General features: G+C 47.1%; 1 protein-coding gene across 6 annotated transcripts in view; it reads right to left on the bottom strand.

Annotated features, from left to right (window-relative positions):
- camk2g2 (calcium/calmodulin-dependent protein kinase (CaM kinase) II gamma 2) overlaps nt 1–13,513 on the bottom strand; it is a 298,181-nt gene that overhangs the window by 25,690 nt on the left and 258,978 nt on the right. The window lies entirely within an intron of this gene.

Genomic DNA, 13,513 nt, shown 5'->3' with positions numbered 1-13,513 from the left:
CTGGCCACACTCTCACTGACCCACACCACCCTGACCCACACCACCCTGGCCACACTCTCACTGACCCACACCACCCTGGCCACACTCTCATCTCATTCCTGCCATTGGGAAGAAGGTACAAGAGTCTGAAAACTGTAATGTCCAGGTTCAGGAACAGCTTTTTCCCTACAGCCAATTTCAGTTGAGCTTATAGGACTTGGTATTACAATCCCTACTGTAATCGGAACCTTCTTAATCTCTTGAGTGGGGGTAGGTAGGGGTGAAGACTTCATTGGGGTCATCAGGTAGGCACAACCTCCAAATAGGCTCAGAACTACATGGACTTGGGGGCATTTATATTATTGTTTATTTGTCTGTTCGGTTAAAAAATATACACATATGTATATATACATACATATGCACGTATGTGTGTGCGTGTGTATATATGTATATATACATGCGCACATATGTGTGTGTATAAAAATATATCAATATATAAATAACTTTTTATTATGGGTTTTACAGAGTACTATGGTGACATATTTGTTGTGCTGCTGCAAGTCATATGTTGTGTTTTGGGACATATGACAATAAAACACTCTTGGCTCTCTCTCCCTTCCATCAGGTCTCTTCTCAACCTCTGATGATCCGGAGAGAACAATCCAAGTTTGGCCAATCCCTCTTTATCGTTAATGCCCTCTAATTCAGACAATTAAGCGCCTCTTTTGAAACGCGGCAACGTGGCCTAAAGTGTGGGTGTCTGTTTGACCAGGGCCAGCTCCCCCAAACAATGAAGAGTTCTGGAACCTTCCACTTGTGCAACGGAAGATCCAGGCTTCCAACTGAGAGCTGACAGCAGAAAACGGCTTTCATACTAACATCGATGATTAATGATTATAAACCTCGCCTTTGGATCATGTTATTTGTACGGGCAGAAAGTCGGCTGTAAGTACGTTAATAATAAGTATGATTCTAAATTGCTTCCCATGCAAAGCATGAATCACTGGTTCCAATTGTTACAACTGCTCTTGGAACTGAATATTTATGATGCCCTGATTAGCAGCATGATGCATATGTTTCCCTGAACAAGAGAAACTGACAGGGGAGGCAATCTAGAGTTTGCTCTCTGAATTTAATAGATAGTTTCATAGCCAGCCACAGCTATTTCCAAGCAGTGGAATTATCTTGATTTCACTGTAGAGACCAGAAGATATCCAGAGGTTGTTAAAGTTTAGAAAGAAGGCTATTCAGGCCACCAATACTAGGGTTGGCTCTTTGACTATTCAGCCCATCAATATCAGGGTTGGCTCTTTGCAACATGTAACCAGTTGGTCTCTCTCCTGCTCCCGTTCCTTCTCTCCACAGACAATAGGTGCAGGAGGTGGCCATTCGGCCCTTCGAGCCAGCACCACCATTCAATGTGATCATGGCTGATCATTCTCAATCAGTACCCCGTTCCTGCCTTCTCCCCATACCCCTGACTCCGCTATCCTTAAGAGCTCTATCCAGCTCTCTCTTGAATGCATTCAGAGAATTGGCCTCCACTGCCTTCTGAGGCAGAGAATTCCACAGATTCACAACTCTCTGACTGAAAAAGCTTTTCCTCATCTCCGTTCTAAATGGCCCACCCCTTATTCTTAAACTGTGGCCCCTTGTTCTGGACTCCCCCAACATTGGGAACATGTTTCCTGCCTCTAACGTGTCTAACCCCTTAATAATCTTATACGTTTCGATAAGATCTCCTCTCATCCTTCTAAATTCCAAAGTATACAAGCCTAGTCGCTCCAGTCTTTCAACATATGACAGTCCCGCAATTAACCTAGTAAACCTACGCTGCACGCCCTCAATAGCAAGCTGCACGCCCTCATGTATCTCAATCATGTATCTCTACACTGTAAATGGCTTTCCGCCTTCTGGATCGCATGCAACAAAAGCTTTTCACTGTACCTCAGTACATCTGACAATAAAGTAAAGTCAGCTTAACTGGATCGATGAGAAACAACTGTTTGGATTGGAAGAGGACCAAGAATGTTGAGCCTCAATGAAACTACTACTCAAGGTATGGGCTGCACTATGATATCAGTAGAATCTGCATGGTGCGCTGTAGATGATATCGAAACACGTCACAAAGAGGAGGTCATTCTTCTGAGTTGTGTGTGTGAAATATTTACCTGAGCTCAGTTTAGTTTATTGTCACGTGTACTGAGGTGCAGTGAAAAGTTTTTGTTGTGCGCTAACCAGCCAGCGGAAAGACAATACATGATTACAATCCAGCCATTTACAGTGTATAGATACACGATAAGGGAATAACTTTCAGTGCAAGGTAAAGCCAGCAAAGTCTGATCAAAGCATGGGATTATAAAGGAAGTACGTAAGTTAAATGGAACTGTAGTGTAATTTAGTTTAGTTTAGTTTAGAGATCCAGCATGGAAACAGGCCCTTCGGCCCACCGGGTCCGCGCCGCCCAGCGATCCCCGCACATTAACACCATTCCACACCCACTAGGGACAATTTTTACATTTACCCAGCCAATTAACCTACAAACCTGTATGTCTTTGGAGTGTGGGAGGAAACCGAAGATCTCGGAGAAAACCCACGCAGGTCACGGGGAGAACGTACAAACTCCGTACAGACAGCGCCCGTAGTCAGGATCGAACCCGGGTCTCCGGCGCTGCATTAGCTGTAAGGCGGCAACTCTACCGCTGCGCTACCGTGACCGCCCACGAGTAATGTGTTCCTCGTGAGGTTATCCGGGGCTGATATTCTATCCGACCGCCAGGACCCAGCGGTGATGTGGTGAATTGGGGAAATCGTGCTTCGCTTACAGAGAGCTGGAGCAGAAATCAATGAGATTGCCTTGCGGATGCAAAGAGCTGTGGTTGATTGTGATCTGACATGGTACTTGCAGCTCTCATCACCCTCTCACTGGCAGGTCACGGTGCCTTTGACAGACTAAAGAGGGAGGCCATTGGAAAAGATCCACCGTGTCGGCAGTTCAAGACTGAGCAAGTTAACAAGCCTTCAATAGCTTTCTTTGCAAAGGTTGTATTTACCACAGCAAAGATCCAACAATTGTGCAACTATTATAAAAAGGGCCAAGGGCTAATAAAACAAATAACATAGAACGATTGTAATCATGTATTGTCTTTCTGCTGGCTGGATAGCACGCAACAAAAGCTGTTCATTGTACCTCAGTACACGTGACAATAAACCAAGCTGAACTAGGATCAGGACTAGGGGGCCATGATATATATGACTACGAGGCAATTTAAATGGTACATCTGACTGCATGCTATCCTTCCATGGGTGTAAAGTGTCTTCAAAATGTTGCTTGTGTATCTGCTTCAATCAACTCTGTAAAATGGATATAATATCAACACACACAAACATCACTCTCTGTGTAAAAACTTGCCCCATCCCCATCCCTCTCACCTTAAACATATGCCCTCTGGTATTTGACATCTCCACCCTGAGTAAAAGGTTCTGACTGTCTATATGCCTCCTGGAATTTTATATACTTCTACTAGGTTGCCCCTCAGCCTTCGAAACACAAGAGAAGGAGGGGAGAGAGAGGGAAGGGGAGAGAGAGGGAAGGGGAGAGAGGGAAGGGGAGAGAGAGGGAAGGGGAGAGAGGGAAGGGGAGAGAGGAAAGGGGAGAGAGGAAAGGGGAGAGAGAGGGAAGGGGAGAGAGAGGGAAGGGGAGAGAGAGGGAAGGGGAGAGAGAGGGAAGGGGAGAGAGGGAAGGGGAGAGAGAGGGAAGGGGAGAGAGGGAAGGGGAGAGAGAGGGAAGGGGAGAGAGAGGGAAGGGGAGAGAGGGAAGGGGAGAGAGAGGGAAGGGGAGAGAGAGGGAAGGGGAGAGAGAGGGAAGGGGAGAGAGAGAAGGGGAGAGAGAGGGAAGGGGAGAGAGGGAAGGGGAGAGAGGGAAGGGGAGAGAGAGGGAAGGGGAGAGAGGGAAGGGGAGAGAGAGGGAAGGGGAGAGAGAGGGAAGGGGAGAGAGGGAAGGGGAGAGAGAGGGAAGGGGAGAGAGGGAAGGGGAGAGAGGGAAGGGGAGAGAGGGAAGGGGAGAGAGAGGGAAGGGGAGAGAGGGAAGGGGAGAGAGAGGGAAGGGGAGAGAGGGAAGGGGAGAGAGAGAGGAAAACATAGAAACAGGAAAATAGGTGCAGGAGTAGGCCATTCGGCCCTTCGAGCCAGCACCGCCATCCAATATGATCATGGCTGATCATCTAAAATCAGTACCCTGTTCCTGCTTTTTCCCCATATCCCTTGATTCCTTTCGTCCTAAGGGGAGAGGGAGAGAAGAGGAGAGAAAGGGAAGTGGAGAGAGGGAAGGGGAAAGCGAGGAAATGGGAGACTAATAACCAATTCACAACCGTGAGAATGTTAATTATTTGCCCTTTGCCCTGTCGCTCTACCCCGGCCACCAGGGCAGTGCTGCCCCAGCGTACAAACGGAGGCCTCCAATCAGTAGACAATAGGTGCAGGAGGAGGCGATTCGGCCCTTCGAGCCAGCACCGCCATTCAATGTGATCATGGCTGATCATTCTCAATCAGTACCCCGTTCCTGCCTTCTCCCCATACCCCCTGACTCTGCTATCTTTAAGAGCTCTATCTAGCTCTCTCTTGAATGCATTCAGAGAATTGGCCCCCATTGCCTTCTGAGGCAGTGAATTCCACAGATTTACAACTCTCTGACTGAAAAAGTTTTTCCTCATCTCAGTTCTAAATGGCCTACCCCTTATTCTTACACTGTGGCCCCTGGTTCTGGACTCCTCCAACATTGGGAACATATTTCCTGCCTCAAACTTGTCCAATCCCTTAATAATCTTATAGGTTTCAATAAGAACCCCTCTCATCCTTCTAAATTCCAGTGTATACAAGCCTAGTCGCTCCAGTCTTTCAACATATGACAGTCCCGCCATTCCGGGAATTAACCTAGTAAACCTACGCTGCACGCCCTCAATAGCAAGAATATCCTTCCTCAAAGTTGTGTCGTCCACTTTCCCCACATCAGTTTACACGCCTTTGTAAGTTTGCGGCTAACTGCGCACTTACAAAGCTCTCAACGTAAGGTATCAACTGACTCTGGTCCGCCCTTCCATCCCTTCCATGCAAGGACAGACACCTCACTGCACTCAGCGTCACACAGCACACAGGAGGGCAGCCATCACTGGACGCCACTAACTTACAGGGGGTCACCGCCGGGCTGTGGTCAACGTCAGCCGACTCTGACAAGTCCACATCAGCTGCCCGACCCTGTGCCACACAGTCGATGCCGGCATCAAGGAACGGCACTGCCAGGCATGGGCAACGATCCAGAGAAGACACAAAACACACACGGAAAATGGCACAAAACATTTATTTCCACGCACACGAGAGACGGGTGTGAGGTAAACAAAACAATGCACAGCTTCACATTTGAGGCGATGTGTTTTAATGTCCATTAAACTAGAACAACAATCAAGACCAAGACCTGAGGTTTTGCTTACAAAGATTACCAGAGGTTCACACGGGGGGTGGTTATGACATTAGTGTCAGTGAATTGTTTCTGGTCAAGCACACATGTGGGTATCAGTAATGAGGCAGTGGTAACTCAACTCAAGATGAAATGGAATCTAAACCCTCATTGAGTTGAATTGAGTATAGGAGCAAAGAGGTCCTGAGTTGAGTATTGGAGCAAAGAGGTCCTTCTGCAGTTGTACAGGGCCCTAGTGAGACCGCACCTGGAGTACTGTGTGCAGTTTTGGTCTCCAAATTTGAGGAAGGATATTCTTGCTATTGAGGGCGTGCAGCGTAGGTTCACTAGGTTAATTCCCGGAATGCCGGGACTGTCATATGTTGAAAGACTGGAGCGACTAGGCTTGTATACACTGGAATTTAGAAAGATGAGAGGGGATCTCATCGAAACGTATAAGATTATTAAGGGGTTGGACACGTTAGAGGCAGGAAACATGTTCCCAATGTTGGGGGAGTCCAGAACAACGGGCCACCGTTTAAGAATAAGGGGTAGGCCATTTAGAACTGAGATGAGGAAAAGCTTTTTCAGTCAGAGAGTTGTAAATCTGTGGAATTCTCTGCCTCAAAAGGCAGTGGAGGCCAATTCTCTGAATGCATTCAAGAGAGAGCTAGATAGAGCTCTTAAGGATAGCGGAGTCAGGGGGTATGGGGAGAAGGCAGGAACGGGGTACTGATTGAGAATGATCAGCCATGATCACATTGAATGGCGGTGCTGGCTCGAAGGGCCGAATGGCCTCCTCCTGCACCTATTGTCTATTGTCTATAAAGATTACCAGAGGTTCACACAGGCGGGGTTATGACATTAGTGTCAGTGAATTGTTTCTGGTTAAGCACACATGTGGGTATCAGTAATGAGGCAGTGGTAACAACTCAAGATGAAATGGAGTCTAAACCCTCATTATTCCTTTCACCGATGAAAGACACAGCATGGAAACAGACCCTTCTGCCCACTGTGTCCACACTGACCACCGACCACTCATTCACACTGGTTCAAGGTTATTCTAGTTTCTCACCCACTCAAGTCTGTTGAGTTCTCACAGTCAGAAGAAAGCTCTCCACCTGGAACATCACCTATTCCTTTTCTTCAGAGAGGCTGGCTGAGCCGCTGAGTTACTCCAGCATTTGTGTCTACCTGTTCACATTACTTCTACGTTCTCCCACGTTGTCCTGCTTTCTCATCCACTGCCTACATACATATTTACCGAGCCTAAATAACCTGCAAACCTGCATGTCTTTGGGCCAGACAATGAAGGAAGAGTGATATATTTCCAAGTCATAATATAAGAAAATAACTGCAGATGCTGGTACAAATCGAAGGTATTTATTCACAAAGTGCTGGAGTAACTCAGCAGGTCGGGCAGCATCTCAGGAGAGAAGGAATGGGTGACGTTTCTGGTCGAGACCCTTCTTCAGTCTGAAGAAGGGTCTCGACCCGAAACGTCACTCAATCCTTCTCTCCCGAGATGCTGCCCGACCTGCTGAGTTACTCCAGCACTTTGTGAATATATTTCCAAGTCAGGTTCTTTTCCATTTAGAGACATCGTTGAAACAGGCCCTTCGGCCCACCGAGTCCATGCCGACCATCGACCACCAGTTCTATGTTATCCCACTTTCTCATCCACTCCCTACACACCAGGGGCGATTTACAGATTGCCAATTAACCTACAAACCCGCACGTCTTTGGGATGTGGAATGAAACTGGAGCGCCCGGAAGAAACCCACCTGGTCACAGAGAGAACGTGAAAACTCCACACAGACAGCACCCATAATCAGGATCAAACCCGGGTCTCTGGCGCTACAAGCGCTGTAAGGCAGCAACTCTATGACTGTGTCACCGTGCCACCCTGAAGCTTCTTGCCAACAACCACTTGGCTCCTGAACATTAGACAACACTAACCTCAACTCCGAACTTCTATGCTTTTTGTTCCATGAGGGACTGTGGTATTGCGGTGAATAGTTTATTGCTTTTTTTTGTTTATAACATATTTATCTGTGTGCTATTGAGTTTAGGGGCTTGTTATGCTGCTGCAAGTAAAAATTCCATTGTTCCATTGTCCGTACCAATGTCAATTAAACACTCTTGACTCTTATCTTGGTTTGAGTACAGTGTGGGTTTGCTCGGCCAATTCATAGTGAAAGCCAACTACAGTGGTACATGTCTGTACTTGCACCATGATCAGTGAACTATGTGGGTTTATATAGGAACTTGACAGCTTTAATATCACTGTAACAGATATTAGTCAATGTTTCCTTGAAGGTCGAGTCGCTGGTAGATAAGATGGTCAAAAAAGCTTTTGGTACATCATCAAAATGATGGAAGGCTTTTGTCCTTCATCAGTCATAGTATTGAGTATAGAAGTTGGGAGGTCATGTTACAGTTGTACAAGACATTGGTGAGACCGCATTTAGAGTATTGTGTTCAGTTCTGGGCACCATGTTAAAGGAGAGATGTTGTCAAGCTGGTAAGAGTTCAGAGAGGATTTACGAGGATGTTGCCAGGACTAGAGGGTGTGAGCTACAGGGAGAGGTTGAGTAGGCTGGGTCTCTATTCCCTGAAGCGCAGGAGAATGAGGGAAGACCTTATTGAGATGTATAAAATCATGAGAGGAACAGATTGGGTGGATGTACAGAGTCTCTTGCCCAGAGTAGGTGAATCAAGGACCAGAGGACATAGGTTCAAGGTGAAGGGGAAAGGATTTAATCGGAATCTGAGGGATAACTTTTTCACATAAAGGGTGGTGGGTGTATGGAATGAGCTGCCAGAGGAGGTAGCTGAAGCAGGGACATTTAAGAAACAGTTAGACAGGTACATGGATAGGATAGGTTTGGAGGGATATGGACCAAACGCAGGCAGGTGGGACTAGTGTAGATGGGACATGTTGGCCGGTGTGGGCAAGATGGGCTGAAGGGCCTGTTTCCACACTGTATCACTCTACGATTCTACGACTCCATGAACTTCCATTGCTGACTAGGCATATCTCAAATCCACTCACCCAGGCCACAGGATTTTCTACAGACTATCTGAATTTTAACTTCAAGGTGTGTGAGGAAAAGGGATTGAGGAGTTGTGAATTGTGAAGCCAGAGGTCGGAATGAAGAGGGAAGGGAAAGAGGGAGAGGAGGAGAAATGGATGTGAGCCCAGGGAGAGGGAGGCTATGGGTCCTTTACCTGAAGCTGGAGAATTCAATGTTCATAGACCAGTTCCTGAATCCAAGCGTTCTGCTTTCTGACTGCATTCATGCATGCACATATTCACGGTCGGTCACTGAGTCCATGTGATAGAGGCTCCAGCCATCTGGTGCCTCAATCGCTTCTAATTGCTGCCTCACTGTTCCTGCATCTTTTGGCTTCTGCTGACTGTGCCACAGGATAAAACTCCAAAGCAATTTCAACACCTGCCGAGTAATCCCAGCTTCAGGCAAATAACCAAGAGGCTCCGTGCGAGCGGGCGTGCAGGCTGCGCAAGTGAAGACACCACCGACAATTACAAACGCAAGTCATCCAACTTGGCCAGAGCGTGCAAGTGTTGCAGCAACTGTTAGCGGCTTTGTTGAGAATGTGCCTGGAGTGCTGTGTGTTATTTTAATCTCCTTGTTTAAGGAAGGATTTGCTCCCTCCCCCAGGTTTTACATTTCTCTCCTTATCTGGCCACACTTATGTCTTCTTTTCACTTCTTCAGGTGGAGCTGAGTTTCGTCTGGAGATGCAGTGTGGAAACAGGCCCCCACAGCCCACAAAATCCCCACAGAATGATCCCATTTACTCTGAGACATCTCTTTACAATTCCACTTTGTGCTGATTTTCATCATGCTAAGCTTTGCCACTTTAAACATCGATTATAGACAATAGGCAATAGACAATAGGTGCAGGAGGAGGCCCTTCGGCCCATCGAGCCAGCACCGCCATTCAATGTGATCATGGCTGATCATTATCCTAATGTTGCCTCCACGTTCATTCTCAAGAAGCATCCCATCAAAACGTCATATGGCATTTTCCTCTCGGGACGCTGCCTGGCCCATTTTCCTCCAGCACTTTTATTTTGCTCAGGGTTCCAGCACTTGCAGTTTCTAGTCCCTCCTGGTTTCCATGTTATTCACTAACTGGACCAGTGTGAGACTGATGTATAATAGCACGAGAGGAATTGATCGGATGAATCTACAGAGTATTTTACACAGGAATTAAGAACTCGATAACATAGGTTTAAAGTGGGGGGGGGGGGGGGGGGGTGAAAATTTAATAGGAACCTGAGGGGCAACTTTTTCACTTAGAGGGTGGTGCGTATATGGAACAATACAACCTTACAATACAATGTTAAAAGACCATAACAATATTGAAAGACAGGTATATGGATAGGGAAGATTTAGAGAGATCTGGGCCAAATGCAGACAAAGAGGTCTCACCCAGATGGGGCATCTTGGTCAGTATGGGTTTGTTGGGCTGAAGGGCCTGTTTCCATGCTGCATGTATTTACCACTGCAAATATCTGTTTCCTCGTGATTTGTTTCTTCAAATGTCAGGTCAAATGCAAGGAGACAGACTAAGCTCTCCAAGGTTAAGCAACTATGAATCGTTCTGGGTGTGCTCTCGATAGAACCACAGGAGAGAATTCAAGCCCATTCCATCCAATGTTGCTTTCAGATCAGGGAGCCTTCTCAATTTTCAATAGAACTTCTTGTTTTGACAATAGACAATAGGTGCAGGAGGAGGCCATTTGGCCCTTCGCGCCAGCACCGCCATTCAATGTGATCATGGCTGATCATCCACAATCAGTACCCCGTTCCTGCCTTCTCCCCATACCCCCTGACTCCGCTATCATTAAGAGCTCTATCCAGCTCTCTCTTGAAAGCATCCAGAGAATTGGCCTCCACTGCCTTCTGAGGCAGAGAATTCCACAGATTCACAACTCTTCGAGTGAAAAAGTTTTTCCTCATCTCTGTTCTAAATGGCCTACCCCTTATTCTTAAACTGTGGCCCCTGGTTCTGAACTCCCCCAACATCAGGAACATGTTTCCTGCCTCTTAGCGTGTCTAATCCCTTAATAATCTCATATGTTTCAATAAGTTCCCCTCTCATGCTTCTAAATTCCAGTGTATACAAGCCCAGTCGCTCCATTCTTTCAACATACGGCAGTTTTAGTTGTCATCCAATCTACAATCAATTCAACTGAGTCCACCCACAATGTGTGCTCAATGCAGCACTCTCCAGTACATATTGTAGTGGTGGTGGTGGGCTTCGAGCCAGCACATGGCTTGAAGGGCCGAATGGCCTCCTCCTGCACCTATTGTCGATTGTCTATTGTCAGGTGGGGGCATGATGCTAAGTGGTCTTATTTGCATGAGGCAGTGTGACATTATTTTATCTTGTAGGTCTGACACTTCCACATAATGAGTATTACTGGTGGATAATGGATTTTCTCTCCACTATGTTATTCCTACATTCTTTGTCTTTGTGGCCAAGTTGGGAACATCAGACTGATTCTTTCATCAAAAGATTAATTTGATTTATTTCCTTAATTTAATCAGCAGCCTCAATTTTTTTTGAAGTGGAAAGGATTGATTACTCTCAGCTATAAGCCGTCTGGGCTTGACGCACACTGTCATGTGTGTGTGCCTCTCTGAGCATTGTCTTGCTGACGTACATGGCCTTTCAGTGTCACACAGGAGTGCTGCTGTCTGCCTGTGTTCCGGAGTGGAGACTAAAACTGGGCTTCCGGTGTTCCATGAATATACTCAAAATGCAGTTAATCGGAACAGAAACCTGACAAACAGCCCAAAATACACAGAGACAGGACCGGAAACCACTCTGCCAGTCTTTAAACTTTAGAGATACAATGCGGAAACAGGCCCTTCGTCCCACCGAGCCCATGCTGACCAGCGATTACCCTGTGCAATACAATACAACCTTGTACAAGGTGGGCCGAAGGGCCTGTTCCCGTGATGTACAACTCCATGACTTTACCACGCAGTGCTTTGTTGCGAAGTATCTCAACTTAGGTGCTAGCAGTATTTGTGGAACATTTACGACGTTTAAGAAACATTTAGACGGGTACTTGGATAGGTCAGGTTTAGAAGGATATGGGCCAAATGCAGACAGATGGGACGAGTGTAGATGGGACATGTGGAGGGAGGAACTGCAGATGCTGGTTTACACCGAAGATAGACACAAAAAGCAGGATAATTCAGTGGGATAGTACAGAAGGAATGGGTGACATTTTGGGTTGAGACCCTTCTTCAGACTGGACATGTTGGCTGGTGTGGGCAAGTTGGGCCGAGGGGCCTGTTTCCACGCTGTGAGACTCTGTGATTCTAATTCAGTTTCCCACAGCACGTACACCTCTATCACTGTGTGATGAAGCAGCCACCATTGTAGTGAGTAACAGGACCACAGCCCACACACACCACACAGAGCCTAAAGACTATTGTTTGTCACAGAACCTACCCCCAAAAAGCAGGGGACATCAAACTAAGCCCAGAATAATTAGAAGCAGACAGCAAACAAGAGTGACAGCAAACAAGAGAGAGGCAGCGTGGGTGTGGAGAAGCTTAGTTGCATGGATACAGATTTCATCAAGGAATATTGCCGAGCGTGTACAGCACAAATCAGCAGGGATTCTGGTCTGCTGCAGGAATTCATCATCGGAGCATAAGACAGTACAGTGCACAAACAGGCACGTCAGCCCACAATGTCCGTGCTGAAAATGATGCCACGACCAACTCTCCTATGCCTGTACATATTCCACATCCCTCCATTCCTTGCATATCCGTGTGCCTATCTAAAGTCTCCAAAATGGCCCAATCATATCTTCCCCTCCACCCCGCAGCACGTTCCTGGTCCCCACCAACCTCTGTGTAAAAACCTTGCCCTGCACATCTGTATACTAAAACTCTCGTTTGTTCGTTTGTTTGTTCCTGAACTACAGCCAAAACGGTACACGATAGCGCGACAATTGTAGGCCCACCTTACTCACCGTCGTCCCTTCGGTGCTAATGGATGAGGTTTCATTGAAATCGGTGTTATATTTTTAAAGTTATTCACATTTTAAAGTTTAAATCTATCTCCTAGGGAGGGAGGGGGGAGGGAGGGAGGATAATAATAATAATAATAATACATTTTATTTATATAGCGCTTTTCATATACTCAAAGACGCTTTACAGAGATTTTGAGAACATAGGGAAATTAATAAATAGATAAATAAGTAAATAAATAAATGAACAGAGAAAGGAGACAGTAGGTGAGGTGACCTTCAGTGGTTGAAGGCAGTACTGAACAGGTGAGACTTCAGCGATGTTTTGAATGTGGTGAGTGTGGGGGAGTCTCTAACGGAGGTTAGATAAGGGGGGTTGAGGGGGATGGTGTGGGGGGGGAGGGGAAGGGGGGTGGGGGAGGAGACGAGGAGGGAGGGGGAGGGAGGGAGGGAGGGAGGGAGGGGGTTGAGGGGGATGGTGTGGGGGGGAGAGGAAAGGGGAGGGGATGGGGGTGGAGGGGTGGAGGGAGGGGGAGGAGGGAGGGAGGGGGGTTGAGGGGATAACGGGGGAGAGGGGAGATAAGTGGGGTTGAGGGGGATGGTGTGGGGGGGAGAGGAAGGGGGAGGGGATGGGGGTGGAGAGGAGGGGAGGGGGAGGGAGGAGGGGAGAGGGAGGGAGGGAGGAGAGGGTGCTGCACCAATGCAAGAGAGGTTTGGGCCCATCGGGTCCACTTGGTCTAGTCTCCTTTAAACTTTGCCCCTCTCACCATAAAGCTGTGCCCGCTAGTCTTTGATATTTCAATTCTGGGAAAAAAGTTCTGAATGCCTACCCTATCGATGCCTCTCAGATTTTATATACATCTATCAGGTCTCCCCATGACCTCCAGCGTTCCAGACAAAACAATCCAACTCTGTCCAACCTCTCCCTGTTCCTATCGTCAGGGGGCGATGAAAGGTAAACACGTTCTCACAAACACCAGGCTAACTAAATTTAAATCTAAATTGCCGCCCACTGCAAGTCAGCAAGTTAAAAACACTACAGTTTTTTATATACCC

Source organism: Rhinoraja longicauda, chromosome 35, assembly GCF_053455715.1.
Source record: "Rhinoraja longicauda isolate Sanriku21f chromosome 35, sRhiLon1.1, whole genome shotgun sequence".
Taxonomy (NCBI): Eukaryota; Metazoa; Chordata; class Chondrichthyes; order Rajiformes; family Arhynchobatidae; genus Rhinoraja; species Rhinoraja longicauda.
This window is presented reverse-complemented; position numbering and strand designations above follow the sequence as displayed.